The sequence below is a fragment of the Oncorhynchus clarkii genome, chromosome 16 (assembly GCF_045791955.1).
Source record: "Oncorhynchus clarkii lewisi isolate Uvic-CL-2024 chromosome 16, UVic_Ocla_1.0, whole genome shotgun sequence".
In the NCBI taxonomy this organism is placed as follows: Eukaryota; Metazoa; Chordata; class Actinopteri; order Salmoniformes; family Salmonidae; genus Oncorhynchus; species Oncorhynchus clarkii.
In genome coordinates this window covers 30,463,225-30,469,224 of record NC_092162.1, presented here as the reverse complement: position 1 = coordinate 30,469,224, position 6,000 = coordinate 30,463,225, and the positions used below count along the sequence as shown (strand labels likewise).

The window sequence follows — 6,000 nt, the reverse complement described above, 5'->3', positions numbered from 1 at the left end:
CTTCAATATGCTCTTTACATAAATAAGACCTACGCCACATTTAACAGCAGGTTACTCAACACTAGTGAGAATCGTGTCGCCTACGGTAGGCCAACAGTATATCGAAAAATATGACGTGACTCTCCGCCAATAATTACATATAGAGGATTGGAGGATTCTAAATTAAAACCAAAAGCATCCTCATGGGTCTCCCGGTTTTATATTGTCCTGCTAATAGACCACAATTGGCTATTATAATACTATACATGGTGTCCAGGTCAGGATAACCAAAACATTTCTTTATTAAAGACTATCAGAAAGAATGTTGGTACTTATTTATTTTGATCCAAAGCCATGAATGAGTGAGTCACTCAGGTTTATGTAGGTATATGACTGTGTCATCAACTTCATAATATAAAACGATATTTTGGAGGTCATTTTGTTTAAAAAACTAAATGAAAGTGAGTGATTGTAATCTGAATAAAGGCCAAAATAATATTTGGAAAGGCCAAAACATTTATTTCTGTTTTCAGAGAGAGAGAAACGCTGGGCCAATTGTGTGCTGCCCATAAAGCCCCAAAAATAGCCCAGCTAATAGCCATAACAGCGCTGTACAACGTGACCGTGTGTGTTTGAAAGAGGTTTTTCCAGTAAGCAACCATTTGTTTATCTTCATTAGACAACTTTGCTCCAATATTTCTGCAACTCAGTGATATTTATTCCCATAGTAATTTGTTATGGATCCATAACTATATAAACATTGGCATTTTGAAAGAATATATTTGTCCTTATTTTATTAAACGAAAGCATAAAGAGGCTGATGAAGAAATACAGTACTGTACCGTATATGCTTTTACATTTGGATAATAAATCATTTTGAAGATAAGCCACCTGCATTTGTTTATTAGGCTTTAGCAGAACAGCATAACGGTCCGGACGGCCCTTTCTGTGCCCGGGGAGCAGTTGGTCAAGTTCTGTTGTCAGAAGAGGAATGGAAATGTCAGGGTGAACCGACGACCTGATGAACTCGCCAGGTATGTTGACTCTGCCTGTCGGAGGTGGAGTTCCAGAGCTCACAGGTGTGCCTGGAAAGGATTGTGACTCCATCTCATTCCTCGCCCTCTTCAACGCGTCATTCCACCAATGCTGAATGGCTCTGGACCAATACATCAGCTGTCGCCTGTATCTCTGCCCTCTGATTATGTTTCTCTTTCTGCTGGTCTGCCTTCAATGACTCGATCTCAGTCTTCAAAGTTTGAATCTGATCCATGTGCACATTCATCAGATGAGCAGAAAGGTACCACCTTGAGCCCCCTTCGATTACAGTAGTCTATGATAGAAATGGTAGATCAATTAAAAAATTATTAGGAATCAAATCCCTTTAGCAGGATTGATTTGACAACATCCAGTGAAATGGCAGAGCGTCAAATTCAAATTAAATATTGAACTTATGAAATCACAAGTGTAATACATAAAAATAAAGCTTAACTTCTTGTTAATCCAGCCACCATGTCAGATGTCAAAAAGGCTTTACGGCGGAAGGTGCGATTTCTTTTAGTGCGGCCCGTTTTCCAGCCCTTTGTCCACTGATCTCCACGGATCGTTGTTGGCATGTTTGTATGCTCTGCAAAAAGTCCACATTTTTAGTAAACAATCATTTAAAAAAATAGATTTTTATTTAACCTTTATTTAATTATTGATTTTATTACACAGTATGCCTACACTATGATAGGCTATATAATTTTTTTTTTAAGAAATGGACTTAAACCAAAAAACCTTTAATTTGGTGATCTCTCAGCTCCCACTCATTTTCAAGTCCTCTTGTGGTTACGGTTCTAACCCTGGTACGGGTAGCACCATAGAAAGAATCTGGCTTTATGAAAACAAAGTCCATTCTGTCTGTTCTCTTTGGTCGCAATGTCATTTTTTGCAGGTGGGGGGGGTTCACTTTCTAAAATCCTGTTTTCAAAATCCCACCAGCTGTCCATCACTGCTGTAAATAAAAACACAGCATCTTGTTTACATTCTTTATTGTAACCACAATGTCACAAATAATTTATATCTAGTTTTTGTAAGGTATCCAATTACTTTTAGAGTTCCGGATTTACAAATGTGTGCTTTTCATGTAATTTTCATTAAATCCAGTTCGGATTTAAGTTAAACATTTGAGTAAAGCCTTTAATGAGAGGTCTAATGCTTTAATATTTAATAATATCTGCCCCCCCCCCCCCCCCCCCCCCCCCCCCTAAGTGGCATTTTTCACACCATTATTAGTTACATTGTTTTAGTTTGAACGGCGGACTGGTTATAAGAACAGAGGGAACGTTTCCCTAGTCAGTGCCATTATTAGCGCAATGCCACTTAAAGTGTTGCTTTGTGCTACCCAGTGGGTCAGGGTGGGGGTCCACCCCCCTCACCCCTCCTCCTCCCTTCCCCATGGGTTAGGTCCGTCTTCTGTTCGTGACTCTGCAACCCATCCCGTGCCCCCAGCCCTCGTGCCTTGAACCTCGCACGCCCACCACTGTTTCAGTGGATACAGCTGGAGAACTGCAAGGCAATCCCATTGTGCCCCACAATGGGATTGCCTTGCAGTTCTCCAGCTGTATCCACTGAAACAGTGGTGGGCGTGCGAGGTTCAAGGCACGACCAAAATATATTTTCCTGCTAACAACGTGGTTAATAATTTAGCTGTGAGAATGTCCAAGGGGCTTTTATACAGTGCATTGCGAAAGTATTCGGCCCCCTTAAACTTTGGGACCTTTTGCCACATTTCAGGCTTCAAACATAAAGATATAAAACTGTATTTTTTTGTGAAGAATCAACAACAAGTGGGACACAATCATGAAGTGGAACGACATTTATTGGATATTTCAAACTTTTTTAACAAATCAAAAACTGAAAAATTGGGCGTGCAAAATTATTCAGCCCCCTTAAGTTAATACTTTGTAGCGCCACCTTTTGCTGCGATTACAGCTGTAAGTCGCTTGGGGTATGTCTCTATCAGTTTTGCACATCGAGAGACTGAATTTTTTTCCCATTCCTCCTTGCAAAACAGCTCGAGCTCAGTGAGGTTGGATGGAGAGCATTTGTGAACAGCAGTTTTCAGTTCTTTCCACAGATTCTCGATTGGATTCAGGTCTGGACTTTGACTTTGCCATTCTAACACCTGGATATGTTTATTTTTGAACCATTCCATTGTAGATTTTGCTTTATGTTTTGGATCATTGTCTTGTTGGAAGACAAATCTCCGTCCCAGTCTCAGGTCTTTTGCAGACTCCATCAGGTTTTCTTCCAGAATGGTCATGCATTTGGCTCCATCCATCTTCCCATAAATTTTAACCATCTTCCCTGTCCCTGCTGAAGAAAAGCAGGCCCAAACCATGATGCTGCCACCACCATGTTTGACAGTGGGGATGGTGTGTTCAGGGTGATGAGCTGTGTTGCTTTTACGCCAAACATAACGTTTTACAATGTTGCCAAAAAGTTACATTTTGGTTTCATCTGACCAGAGCACCTTCTTCCACATGTTTGGTGTGTCTCCCAGGTGGCTTGTGGCAAACTTTAAACAACACTTTTTATGGATATCTTTAAGAAATGGCTTTCTTCTTGCCACTCTTCCATAAAGGCCAGATTTGTGCAATATACGACTGATTGTTGTCCTATGGACAGAGTCTCCCACCTCAGCTGTAGATCTCTGCAGTTCATCCAGAGTGATCATGGGCCTCTTGGCTGCATCTCTGATCAGTCTTCTCCTTGTATGAGCTGAAAGTTTAGAGGGACGGCCAGGTCTTGGTAGATTTGCAGTGGTCTGATACTCCTTCCATTTCAATATTATCGCTTGCACAGTGCTCCTTGGGATGTTTAAAGCTTGGGAAATATTTTTGTATCCAAATCCGACTTTAAACTTCTTCACAACAGTATCTCGGACCTGCCTGGTGTGTTCCTTGTTCTTCATGATGCTCTCTGCGCACCTCTGAGACTATCACAGTGCAGGTGCATTTATACGGAGACTTGATTACACACAGGTGGATTGTATTTATCATCATTAGTCATTTAGGTCAACATTGGATCATTCAGAGAGAGTTTGCTGCACTGAAAGTAAAGGGGCTGAATAATTTTGCACGCCCAATTTTTCAGTTTTTGATTTGTTAAAAAAGTTTTAAATGTCGTTCCACTTCATGATTGTGTCCCACTTGTTGATTCTTCACAAAAAAATACAGTTATATATCTTTATGTTTGAAGCCTGAAATGTGGCAAAAGGTCGCAAAGTTCAAGGGGTCGAATACTTTCGTGTATATGTGTATTGTGTATATATATATATATTATTTTTTTTCTCTTCATAAAAACGGCATTAGCACTTACCCGTCCAGAAGTACGTCCTGTCCTTGCAGAAACAGCTCCTCAGTTCGTTTGAATCATAACACTCCAAGATTCCTCAAACAAAAAATCTGTCTCACTTTTACTTTTTCACTTTAGACTTCGCTTTACCTGATTTATTCGCCATGACATCTTCAGTGAAATCGTTGAAATTACAACTTTCCGAAATACAGCTGCGCGTAAAAAGCCTTACAGCAACTCCTCTGATCGTCAAGGCGAGAATGGAGTTCCCTGCGCGTGCGATGACAAACTAGGAATTGTGGTCCAACCCCAAACCATTACATACTGCCGTTTACCTCAGCTCATTGGCTATCTACTCAGCTAGATTTCAAGAAGATCAGTGGTCATTGGGCAGAAATATAGTCAATCAATGAAGCGTTGCTAAAATTATTGGTGCGTAAGGTAGTCATTGCTCTTTGTCTTCAAATCAGTTCACGTTGGTCAATACTCCCCGCAAAAAAACCCAATGATTTTGGCTGTGTTGCAAACATCCAGAGGAATGCACTGAAACCGACCATGACTAGATAAACGATTGTTTACGTCGAATGCTACGTAAAAAATGGATAGAGATGGAATTCACGGCACAAACGGTTTACAAAATGTTTAGATTTAGGCTATAAAAATTGATTTTATCAAAGAAAACGGCACTTCATTTTATCACTGGGACCCTCAGGAAGAGAAATAAGAGCAAGATATCAGAATGTAAGTCATAATTTTACCTTCAGATGTGAATGTGTAAATACTGTCATGGCGGAAAATGTTTGATGTTGATTGCTCTTCTCAAACAAAAGCATGGGATTTGTTCTCTGTAATAGCTATTTTAAATTGGAAAACGTAGTTTGATTACCAAGATTCTAATCTTTTGAAGGGTGTAAGACACTTGCATTTTCAAGAATGTTTAATGTTACGAAGTTGTATTTTTAGTTGTCACTCTGAAATTTCCTCTGATGTTGGTCCCTGTACGGGGATCGCAGCCATAACAGGATATAGGACTCGTTTTACTGTGGATATAGATACTTTTGTACCTGTTTCCTCCAGCATCTTCACAAGGTCCTTTGCTGTTATGGGATTGATTTGCACTTTTCGCACCAAAGTATGTTCATCTCTAGGAGACAGAACGCGTCTCCTTCCTGAGTGTTATGACGGTTGAGTGGTCTCATGATGTTTATACTTACGTACTATTGTTTGTACAGATGAACGTGGTACCTTCAGGCGTTTGGAAATTGCTCCCAATGATGAACCAGACTTGTGGAGGTCTACCAATTTTTTCTGAGGTCTTGGCTGATTTCTTTTAATTTTCCCATGATGTCAAGCATGGAGGCACTGAGTTTGAAGGTAGGCCTTGAAATACATCCACAGGTACACCTCCAATTGACTCAAATTATGTCAATTAGCCTATCAGAAGCTTCTAAAGCATGACATGTCATTGTGAGGTCAGAGCTTTCGGATCAACCCTATTTATTGGCCAGAGAGTCCGGTGTACACTCTGAACGCGAAATGCTCTGCATTTACGGACAATCTGACAGCACAGTTGCAGTCACCAACGCTCTGGATAACATAACAGCCTAACCAGCTCTGCTAGGGCGAGTAATGTTTAGTGAGCTGTCCTCCCTCAAATGTCTGCAAGTAACTGGCAAGTTAGTA

The 6,000-nt window shown here is 40.4% G+C and overlaps 1 protein-coding gene across 2 annotated transcripts in view; it reads right to left on the bottom strand.

The window, feature by feature from the left end:
- Window positions 1–6,000, bottom strand: part of LOC139368308 (carboxypeptidase N, polypeptide 1) — a 158,844-nt gene that overhangs the window by 44,701 nt on the left and 108,143 nt on the right. The gene's annotated exons all lie outside the window — the stretch shown is intronic.